Source organism: Lycium barbarum, chromosome 7, assembly GCF_019175385.1.
Source record: "Lycium barbarum isolate Lr01 chromosome 7, ASM1917538v2, whole genome shotgun sequence".
NCBI lineage: Eukaryota > Viridiplantae > Streptophyta > Magnoliopsida > Solanales > Solanaceae > Lycium > Lycium barbarum.
In genome coordinates this window covers 42,969,684-42,982,725 of record NC_083343.1, presented here as the reverse complement: position 1 = coordinate 42,982,725, position 13,042 = coordinate 42,969,684, and positions in this window count along the sequence as shown.

The window sequence follows — 13,042 nt, the reverse complement described above, 5'->3', positions numbered from 1 at the left end:
TTCTCTCTTCTTTTCCTCCTAAACCCGAAATGCCTCTTTTTTTTTTCCTTTGGTTTTTGCTTTGCTTCTTGAACCTTCTTAGGATAAGTATACTTATAATTCCACATGGAAATTAATCACTTAAGGGGCTTGGACCCTTTGGCCGGTTGGGCCTCTCCTTGTTGGGCCTTGTTTCATTAATTTTTTTATTGAGCCCAAATTGGTGGTTACATATTGTAATTCATGGGGCAAGTTTCCAAAATTCCAATTTTTGCCCTTGGCCACCTTTCGTAATTCCACACCATTGTTTTTATACCCTACACATTCATACCAAGAAATGTCCAATTGTGGCCTTATCCATTACAAGTCAATTTACCTTGAATTTTTCGAATACACAAAAATGTCGGATGTAACAGGTAGGCCGAAGAAGTATTGGGGAAAGGTAATTAGACACGACATGGCGCAGTTATAGCTTACCGAGGACATGACCTTAGATAGGAGGGTTTGGAGGACCCAGATTAGGGTAGAAGGCTAGTAGATAGTCTCGTTATCCTTTCTTATTAGTAGTCGCATTATCGCAGTATAATTTCTTATGCTCTGATTTCTGCTATTATCTGTTATTTCCTGTGCTTTGATTATCCTATGTTATCTGTGTTGCTTGCGTTATTTCATTTCCATATCTCTTTGAATCTCTTAGCCTTATCTGACCTCTTTTTATGCTTTTTTATTAAGACAAGGGTCTTTCGGAAACAGCCGTCCTACCTTGGTAGGAGTAAGGTCTGCGTACACTCTACCCTCCCCAGACCCCACGTTATGGGATTTCACAGGGTTGTTGTTGTTGTCTCATAGTTCCCGGAATATAAGAAAGTCATGGAGAGGTAGGGGAAATAATATCATAGAAATCATATAAGGATCGTTAGCTTCGTAGGAATATCGTATCATGAGCTTTAGGACTTCTAGATTTAGATTCATCATCGGTATTGTCATGCTCGTAACGTATCTCTTTCCTTTATCTCGTATGAAGCTCTTTATACTCGTAGATTCATAATTACCAATATGTAGGAAAACTCATGGAAATATAGGGGGATTCATAACATAAGAGTCATGCCTTAGAAAGAAAGGACTAGCCTTACATACCTCTTTCGTTTAACAATTCCATCGCTTGATTGTTCTCTTTCAATACTCATGTTTCTACCTTCAAGAGAATTCGCATTCACATTAGCTAATCGATTACATGAACGTGCTTACTAAAGCTAGAGAAAATTCGGTAGCATTTCCTTTGTCTATACAACTTTCCCCATTTTTATATCAACTCCCAAACATTTATAATAACGTTCACAATATCATAACCAACAACCTTCATTCATCTACATTACCCACATTTCGCAAATTTCACTCCAATCTCTCCATAATCATGGACATAGTTCATTATTGGATTTTCTCATATATAATGCTTATCGCATATCCTTAATATCATTCATAACATAACCATATCACAACACATCAATAATCATGACTCAATCCAAATTATCACTCAAAATGACACTATTCACACTTTCATGACCCATTTTCTATATCCTTTTACAATCCAAGTGTTTCAACTTTCAAATACCTTAAACAACATGTAAATACCATAAAACTTACCTTAGATGGTGTAGGAATGAACCTTGAGTGCAAACACTTCACTTGAGCAAAACCCTAGTTTCACCTTCACTTAGATTCCTTGTCTTGCATGAACTTTAATGAGTTTCTTACATTTGATTCACTTGGTTTGATGGAGTTGATCACAAATATCCCTTGAATTCTTATGGGAGAAATGTTCTAGAGAGTTATAGAGAGAAGTGGTGTGAAGGGGAAAATGAAATGAAATGAAACTTGGTCCCTTATTAAATACACAAATCTGTCCCGACACATTTATACGGACACACATACGGTCCGTACAATTTATACGGTTCGTATGTGTGACCGTATAATGGTTCCAGCAGAGGCTCTTCTCTGGACAGGTTATACGGCCAGACTTACGGCCCGTATCTTTTGTACGGTCCGTATAATGGACCGTACAATCCACAGTTTTTTGAAACTCATTCTCGTCGACTTATTTGACATCCAATCCTTATGGAACCTTCTTAACACTTGTTTATCACCTCATTAACAATCTAAGGGATGTTATAACTGTTCTCCAAAGCATAATTAAATCATCATTAACTCGTTACTCGTAAATCCTTTCCGAGACATAACGTATGCCTTGCCTTCCTTAACAACTTCCGTCTCCTACTTCACATGTCATTGAAATCTCAGTTAGAATCATCAAATGTTATTTCTTACTCATCAAAACATCGATTTCGTTGTACTCTTCGTCATTCTATTCACTGTGCATGAACGGAAAAATTTTCCGAGGTGTAACAGATACCCCGGACGCGGAGGCCTGGACGCAGGCTAATGATTATCACACCGTACCTATATAGTCGGGAAGTTTATACATATATGCATACCAGATAACGACGACAATGCTAATAGTGATGATCATAATGATGACGTTAATAGTGCTAATGAGAATGATGACGATGATAATAGTGATGACGCTAAAGATGTTATGGGCTTTTATGTATATGTACCCATGTATGACTATTATAAAACCCCGAGCTTATATGGCCGGGTAGAATATATATATATATATATATATATATATATATATATATATATATATGCACATATAATGCGCGCGCACCACTGCAGTTGGGTACGGATACCACTGAGCCTTGGTAGTGGTACGGATGTCACTGAGCCTTGGTAGGGCCAGGCACGGACAACACTGAGCCTTGGTAGGGCCAGGCACGTATAACACCAGGCATTATTATAGCCGGGTACGTAAGACATCGAACCTATATAGCCGGGTACGATACTGCTATGATTATATATATGATATCTCTATGAAAATCCCGAAAGACATGTATGTGATATTGTTGAGCCACTACGTGGCCGAATACGGATAATGTCTAATCTGTATGCGCAGATACAGCACTATGATATACATATGGTATGATGACGTATACACTATGATGATACATGTATTATGTTTATTTATGAGATAGGCACGAAAGGTATCCACCCTTAAAAGTTATGCAGGTTATATCTTCATCTTGTGTCTTATGATTTCTCTAATATGTTCATTTCATTCATGCCTTACATACTCAGTACAATATTCGTATTGACGTCCGTTTTCTTTGGACGTTGTGTTCATGCCCACAGGTAGACGGGGAGGCGACCCAGATGTATAGAAACTGAGAAGCAGACTTTTGAGAGCACTCCATTATTCCGGCGATGCCATTGATGCACTGATTAGTGTACATATATGTTTTGGGCACGACGGGGACCTGTCCCGTCCATATGTCTAGTACTCCAGTAGAGGCTCGTAGATACGTATGTGTAGGTAGTATGGTCTCATGATTTCCCACGTGTATACATATATGTGTGTATTATTTTGATAGCCGAAGGGCTTATGTATATAAAGGTAATTATGTTTCTAAATGAAAAATGGTTTTTCCTACGATTTGAGTATAAATTTGATGAATGAACGCTTAACGAGTATGATAAGTAGTAGGATGAGTGGTGCTCGGTGGTTAGCCCCGGGTACCCGTCATGGCCCCTAGTCGGGTCGTGACACTAAGTGTATAGGTCGTAATGGAAAATTGGGGGTCCCGTACTCGTGAGGTGATGAGCACACATATGGGTACCGGTGTAACTGTATGGATAACTAAAACATGAAGGAAATATGCGAAGTGATGGAAATTATGTGTTTAGCCTTCAGGCCATGAAGTTGGTGGATAAATCTAGGTTGGTATTGTTGTTGTTTAATTGGGCTTTGATGGCCATGTTTAATCGAATACTTGTGAATATTGATTTGATTGGCATTTCATCACTCCACATCTCGCCCTAAAGTATGAAAAAAGACTTATAATCATGATATTGACATGATATTAAGCATTTGCATAGTGTATGCATATCCATTCATACTTCCATGATATTATTAGCATTTGATTGATGAAATACAAGAAAGAGGCCAAGGAGGTCGAATATTGGATATGGTACATGGACGGAGTGATGATGATATTATATCCTATCGGCTGGGACCCGATGTGATATGGGATATTTGGTATTCTTGGTGGGTATATAGACCTCATGAGTCTCTCCATGGCTCACATGAAACCAACAGTAAGAGTGTGTGTATACCCGCGCATATGACTATTGCATTGCATATTATTCTCTTGCATTGCATACATTCACTTGCATCGCATCCCAATGTGCATATGACTTGATTTCATGCCATATGTTCACTAATTGATAGAATGATGGGATCTTTGTACTTTAACTTGTCATACTTGATAAAAAGACGAGATCTTGATACTTGAACTTGTCATAATTTATAGAAAAATGGGATTTTTATACCTATGCTTGTTCTAATTGATCAGGGAAAGATCAAAGCTATATGAATATACTTCTCTTAATTGATGAAAAAGTTAAGCCTTTACGATTATTCTTCACTACAAAAAAAGGGTAAATTGCGGAGGATTTTTAACGGAGGATTATTACTCCCCCACAAAATTAGGTAATTAACTTAGGTTTATAACATCCCCAACCCTAAAAAATAACTTACCAAATTAGTAAATATTTAACGGAGGCTTAAAACCTCCGCAAGCCTAAACAAAAGGCCACAACAATCATATATAAGCACTGTCATTTACTTATCATAGCACTGTCAATCTAATCTCCAACCCTTTAAAAAAGCACTAATATCTCCAATTTTCTCTGGAAACTTCTGACCTTCATTGCTCTCTTCATTTCTCCTTCATTTTTTATCATGACCCAACCGGAGGGCAGTGACGGGCACCCGAAGCTAACCTACCGGACACCTCTCATCGTACATTCACATTCATATCTAGGTGAGCCACATGGCCTATTAACAATTCTATGCCTCAATAATATCATTTCCAGCGGCTAAAACACTTTTATATATCAACGTCAACAACTATACACAAGCCGACAAGGCTAACAAAATAATATACCAACACATGAGCCGACAAGGCAAAGGACATCTACTATACATGACTATCTACGAGCCTCTAAGAAGAGTATGGATATCATCATAACGACGGGACAGGGCCCCGCCATGCCCATACATATACACAAAAGAATAGTACCAACAGCTGCAGCTTCAAATCAAATGGAGCTCCTCTATGCAGTCTCTGAACAAGTAGTCTATGGGTCAAGTCTATCTCCCTGTCCACCTGCGGGCATGACGCAGTGTCCACAAACAAAATGACGTCAGTATGAATAATGTACTGAGTATGTAAGGCATAATCAATAACATAATGGAAACATGAGAAATAACATAAGGTAGAAAAGTCATGGGATGAAAGAGCCATTTATACCCCTAGTGACGTTCATCATATTTACTTATCCTTTTTCTAATGGGAAGCTTCCATTTCATACATTTATACATATAGTAGTATCATACCCGACCATAGAGGTTCGGTGTCTTACATACCCGACAATTATAAGGTTCGGTGTTATACATACCTGGCCCTACCAAGGCTCAGTGTCATCCGTACCCAACTGTAGTGGTGTGCACGTGACAGATATCATACTCGACCATATAAGCTCGGTGTTCTTAGTAGCCATACTTTAATATATAAATATATATACATAGGAGTACATACATGTCCTTAACATCATCATCATCATCATTTTCATTACATCCTTCCTTAGAGGATCAACTATCATGGGATGGGACCAACGGTATCGTGAGAATATCAAGATCATGAGTTGTAGTGATTCAAGGAATAAAATCATCATGGAAGATACTATGGATTTCACATGAAGGTATACATCAATGGGATCATGCCTTAAGAAGGAAGGGTTAGCCTTACATACCTTTATGTCTTCTTAACTACTTAACGTTCACCTCCAAAGCCCGAGAAATCTACATTTAAGAGGGTTCATACAAAGGTTAGGCTTCAAAGGCACCCTTAAGTTCAAACGAGTATAATTCGTAAGTTAGTGAAAAATGGGCAGCATTTCCCCTATTTTATCTACTTCTACCAAATTCCAAAACAACTCTCAATCAACAATACCATAATCAAGAGATTTCATTCAAGTTAAGCACCATCCAATCCCAAAACTCCTTTTCATGATCATTCATAACAATGGCTACAACACAACACCATATATGCTATATACAATATTTCCTCAACATCATCTATAACATCCACAACAAGATTATACTCCTAACGTGCCAAGAATTACAATTCAAGTTAACCTATAGCTCATAATATCTCCAAGTTCATACTTGAACTCTATTTCCACTTTTCTTCCTTTACCCACACAGCATAACAATCGAGCAACCTTAACCATATGTAAAAGATGTGAAATCTTACCTTAATCACTTAAGAACAAGTCTTTGATCAACTTACTTCACTAAAGTGAAGTCTCCAACATCAACACCATAAGAAATCTTGAGTTCCACAAACCCTAGCCAGTAAGCTTCCTAGCACTTGAACCTCTTACTTCTTTTATATTTTCTTAGATTTTGGCTTGGATTAGTTTATAGACCTAGAGAAAGGGTTTTAGAGAGCTCAAGGATCAATTTTAGGGAAATAATGAGCCTAATTGATCTGAAATGAAATATATAAAGCGTAACTTAAAATCCCGTTGGGAATCCTGTGCCCACTTTGACGGGCCGTAAAAATGCTCCATCACACTGCCTAGCCAAACATGGCTCACTGTGACTATTTTGTTACACCTCTCGTTTTCGTCGTAAGAGAACCTATGGTTTCCTAGTCGGGTATGCCTTTGGAATAGAGACCCGATTTTAAGTTTGGAGGTAAAAAGTGTCTTACCCCATGTACAAAGGTATCAGCAGGTGTTCCTGGTAATTTACAAGATTAGAAGTTGAACGAATCGCGACGCGATCTGAACTGAACCAGAGAAGTCTACAGACACCAGTCATCGTCGACGGATCGTTGACATGGTTGACAGACCATCGCTATGTGGCATCGATGGGCTTCTGTAGACCTGAATCTGCAGGGGCAGGTCAACGGAGCAAGTCGACGGACCGTCGACACGTCGAGGGGTTGTCGGCTCGCTCGTCGAACCGCACCGCTGTAACCTTTTAACTCCGAGTATAAATATATGGTTCACGACTTTATTTCTCATTTTCCTCCATTCCAAATTAGAGAAACCCTAGTATTTTCTCTCCCAACATTTTCCATCATTATTAGTGGAGATTTGGCAAGATCCGAGCCTGGTAAACCCAAGCTTGTGAAGAAAAAGGTTGTTTCTAGGGTTTCTTCAAGGTTGAGAAGCTTAAGAGGTTGGAGTTGAAGTGATTCTTGGAATCTGAGGCCTCTCAAGGTATGTAAATGATTTCTACCCTTGTATTTAAGTTGATTATCAAGAGTTTAGTGGTTTTAAGCAAAAAGAGTGTATTTGTGGAAGTGGTAAGTTGATGAAGGTTAAGATAGTAATTTGAGGCTATTTTAAGAGATGATTGGGAATAAATTTGAGTAGATTTCTATATATTTAGGTGTTGTTATTGTTGTTGTGGTTGATGTTGGATCGAATGTGAAGTTGAAGAGTTGTAAGCTTACACGGGAAATTATTTTCTATAATTCGTTGAGCTCTATACGTATCTAAAGATAGTTAGTAAGTGAAGTAAATTGTCTAATTAAGGCCTACGTTATCTTGATTGTAGACTTACGAGCTCGAGAATTAGAAGTTGGACGATTGGATACAGTTCGAGGTATGTTAAGGATATCTTTTCTTTCCTTTGGCATGATCCTGTGATATGAGACAATAAGCGAGTAAGCGAGCTTCCATATTACTCTACTCTTAGAAGCATGAGGAGTACTTCAGTCTTTGATGTTCATGTACCCCATCTATGATAATTCCTTCTGTTCATGGGTACAGTTTTATGTATCCAGTTCTATGTATACATTTTATTCATACATTACATTCATTACATATCTAAGCACATTGACCCGTGACCAGAAGGAGTTATATACGCGAATAATAGATATATGTGGGGTATGAGGAGAGAGATAGGCGTTATGCACGCATTACCACCTGATCAGCTAGTGCATTATGATGATATAAGGATCGGGCTGCACGTACCGCAGTAATGTATATGATGATGGCTGCGGAGATGTCGATATGATATGATATGATATGATGGGAAGCCATAGAGGCTTGACAGGCCTTATATACACACATATATATGTATGACCTACTTTGATAGTCATGAGCATGCAGATTAGGCGCCCGCAGAGGCATTGTCAGTTATACAGATTTATGCAGATACATGCAGATACTAGTTCATACAAGTACATGCAGATAGTCATTTCAGCTTATGAGTTCAGATCTTATTCATGATTCTTGCATATGTATATGTTGTTCTTATGCCTTACATACTCAGTACATTATCCGTACTGACTCCTTGTTGCTCGGAGGGGCTAGGTTCATGCCTGCAGGTATAGGTAGACAGGCAAGTGGTCCAGCTTAGTAGGACTTTTATCTAGCAGCCATCAGTGCACTCCATTTGATCTGAAGTTGCAGTTTTTTTTGGTACGCCATTCTTTTGAAATGTATATAGATGGGTATGACGGGGCACTGTCCCATCCTTCTAAAGCTTTTATTCCAGTAGAGGTCTATAGACAGTTGTATGTATTAGTCAGATGGAATAGCATTGTTGGCTTCTATTCTTTTATGTACAGTCTATGTAGCAGCCTAGCTGGCTTGCACTGCTTTTCAGCACGTTTATGTATATATACAGATTGTCTAACGTTCATAATGTCGTCTAATTATGAGATCAGTTTAAGTCATTTAGTGGGCCCTTGATGTTCAGTAAGATTCAGATATGAGTGTAGGGGTGTTTGGTCACTAGAGGTCAGACACTCGTCACGACTCGTCGGTTTGGATGGTGACAGAAGTGGTATCAGAGCAGTTCCGTCCTAGGGTTGTCTATAGACCGTGTCTAGTAGAGTCTTGTTTATGGGCGTGTTGTGCACCACACTTATAAACAGGAGTCTACAGGACATTTAGGATGATGTGATTCTTTCTCTCTTAGATTGTGCGAAAGAGCCCAGTGTTAAGCATTCGCTTTCTGATGAATTGTTCTGATTTTAGCAACACCCCGCAAGAAAGCTACAGCTGCCCAGAAGGGAAAAAGAGCGGCTGGTGAGGCACTAGCCGCACTCGGCACGCTACGATGGCCCAGGATGAGATTCTGCTTGAAGGGACGTCCGAGACTTCGCATACCCCGCCTCCAGCACCAGCCCCAGTTCCTCAGCCAGATGTACCGGGCTAGGACGTGCGGGATGTTGTGCAGTTATTAACCAGATTATTAGCCGCACAGGCTCAGTGGCAGGGGGTAGGTGTTGACCAGGCAGACAGGGCCGGTAGTTCGAGGGTTAAGACCTTCCTTGGGTTAGGTCCTCTAGAGTTTTCGGTGACAAAGCAAAATATGGACCTCAGGATTTCATTGATGACATGCAGAGGACCTTAAGGGTTATACACGCAGATGAGGTTGAGTCCGTGGAGTTGGCTTCGTATAGGCTTTGTGATATTGCAGTACAGTAGTATCAGACTTAAGAGCTATCTAGGGGAGAGAATTCCTCTCCAGTGGTTTGGCGAGAGTTTTCAGATGCTTTTATTCGCCATTATTTACCACCAGAGGTCCGACAAGCCAGAGCAGACAGGTTTCTGCATATTGAGCAGGGCAGTATGAGTGTCAAGAAGTACTGTGTCCACTTGGATTCCTTAGCTAGATATGCCCCAGCCATGGTGGCTGAGATGGCGAATAGAGTCCATCGCTTTGTGGCTGGTCTAGGGCCACACTTGATAGATGAGTGTACGACTACTGCATTACAGTCGGGCATGGATATCTCCCGTATACAGGCATATGCATAGAATTTGGAGGATCGCGAGCGTCAGCGAAAGACAGACCGTGACCGGGGCCATGGCAAGAGGGCCAGATCTTTAGATACCGGGGTGAGTCTAGGGGAGGACAGCGACAGCAGTATCCCTGATATCCATTCCATTTGGTAGGGAGCGCACCTCTGCGGTTTCCAGGCCCGAGGTTTGATCGGTCTTCTTATTCCAGAGTGGGCTAGAATTCCAGGGTATCAGGCTTTCAGTACCGACCAGAGTCAGGCCAGGTAAGGCCACTCTTGTCGCGGTGTGCTCAGTGTGGTAGGCTACATGTTGGGTAGTGTCTATTGGGGTTGGATGGTTGCTATGCTTGTGGTCAGTCAGGCCACAGGATGAGGGAGTTCCCGATGAGGGTCAGTACAGGTATGGTTCAGCCTACAGGGTCTGTGGCTGGCTCTTCTTCTGCCATACGCCCTTCAAGACAAGTTTTTCAGACACCAGCAGGGCGAGGTAGAGGAAGGAGTGGAGCATCCAGCTCAAGCGGTCAGCACAGCGTATAAGCATTGGCCGGTAGGCAGGATCGTGAGACGTCTCCTGATGTTGTTACGGGTATATTATTAGTTTCCTCCCATGATGTTTATGCACTGATTGATCCAGGTTCCATCTTATCATATGTTACACCATTTGTTGCTGGAAAGTTTGGGATAGAGCCTGAATCGATTAGACCGTTTGAGGTATCTACGCTAGTTGGTGATCCAATTATAGCTAGGCGAGTATACCGGCGCTGTGTTATTATAGTTTGTAAGCGCCATACCGTAGAAGACCTGGTTGAGTTAGATATGATTGATTTTGATGTTATTACGGGGATGGATTGGCTGGCTTCTTGTTATGCTAATGTTGATTGCCGAACAAAGATAGTTCATTTTCAGTTTCCCGATGAGCCAGTTCTTAAGTGGAAGGATAATTCCTTTTCGCCAAAGGGTAGGTTTATTTCCTACCTTAAGGCAGAGAAGATGAACAGAAAAGGGTGTATTTTTCACCTAGTTCGAGTTCAAGATGTGCAAGCAGAGTCGCCGACTCTTCAGTCTGTCCCTGTGGTTAAAGAGTTCCCAGAAGTGTTTCCAGATGAGCTTCCAGCATTCCTCCAGAGAGAGAGAGATATTGATTTTACTATTGATCTATTGCAAGATACTCAGCCAATATCTATTCCTCCTTAGAGGATGGCACCTGCGGAGTTGAAAGAATTGAAGGAGCAGTTGAAAGATTTGCTTGAGAAGGGCTTTATTAGGGCCAACACATCACCGTGGGGAGCATCGGTATTATTTTTAAGAAAGAAGGATGGCTCTTTGCAAATGTGTATTGATTATAGGCAATTGAATAAAGTGACTGTAAAGAATAAGTATCCGCTCTCGAGGATCGATGATTTATTTGACCAATTACATAGCGCTAAATATTTGTCGAAGATAGACTTGAGATCAGGATACCACCAGGTTAGGATGAAGGAAGAGGACATTCCGAAGATGGCATTTCGAACTATATATGGCCACTATGAGTTCCGTGTTATGTCATTCGGGCTAACTAATGCCCCAGCTGTATTCATGGATTTGATGAATCATGTATTCAGACCCTTCCTAGATTTGTTCGTGATTGTGTTTATAGATGATATTCTGGTTTATTCACCATCAGAGGCAGATCATGCAGAACATCTACGAGCGGTGCTTGGGGTTCTTCAAAAAAGAGAGCTATATGCCAAGTTTTCCAAGTGTGAGTTCTGGTTGAACTCTGTGGTTTTTCTGGGTCACATTATTTCAGAAGAAGGCATTAGAGTGGATGCCCAAAAGATTAGGGCTGTGAAGGATTGGCCAAGGCCCACGACACCAACGGAGATACGTAGTTTCTTAGGCTTGGCAGGTTATTATAGAAGCTTTGTAGAAGGATTTTCCTCTCTTTTAGCCCCATTGACTAAGTTGACTCAGAAATCAGCTAAGTTCCAATGGACATATGCTTGTGAGCAGAGTTTTCAGACGTTGAAGGATAAGCTGACTTCAGCACCCGTTTTGACTCTTCCAGAAGGAGCAGATGGCTATGTGGTATATTGTGATGCTTCAGGTATTGGATTGGGCTGTGTGTTGATGCAGCACGGTAAGGTTGTCCTTTATGCTTCTAGACAGCTGAAGAAGCACGAGAAGAATTATCCAACCCATGACTTGAGCTAGCGGCAGTGAGTCACGCTTTGAAGATATGGAGGCACTACTTATACGGCGTCCATGTTGATATCTATACTGATCATAAGAATCTCCAGTACATCTTTAAGCAGAAGGACTTGAACCTACGTCAGAGGCGATGGCTAGAGTTGCTGAAAGACTATGATGTGGATATTTTGTACCATCCTGGGAAAGCTAACGTAGTAGCCGAAGCCCTCAGTCGTATATCTATGGGTAGCTTGTCACATGTGCCGCCAGGGAGAAGAGAAATGGTCCGTGAAGTTCATCGATTAGCTAGCCTCAGAGTTCGATTGATAGATTCAAGTGATGCAGGAGTTACTGTTCAAGACACAACAGTGTCATTTTTGGTAGCAGAAATAAAGGAACGTCAATACGAAGACCCTGTTCTAGTTCATTACTGAGATACAACACCTCAGAAAGAAAAGACACCCTTTGTGATTACAGGTGATGGAGTACTCAGGTATAGAGGTAGATTATGTGTTCCTAATGTTGCAGGACTCCGTCAATAGGTTATGGGGGAGGCAAATTACTCTCGCTATTCTATTCATCTAGGCTTAACAAAGATTTACCGTGATCTCAAGGAAGTTTATTGGTGGGATGGTATGAAAAGAGATGTAGCTGAATTTGTTGCCCAATGTCCAAATTGTCAACAGGTCAAGATAAAGCATTTTACAAGTGTATGCGAGATGTTTTTGTTTAATAATTAACTTTACATATGTGAAGTAGAATATTTTGTTTAAGCTCACTATACTAGAGTTGCATGTCCAACCAGAGATGTCTCGCTTTACCTTCATTTTTCCCGGGATAAGTAGAGATGTTTTGCTTACTTTTTAACGTTATGGACAAAGCTCGCTAATGCTATCTGTCTTGAGGAGTCAATATCTTTGCATTTTGTGTAGTACTTCCCTCTATGT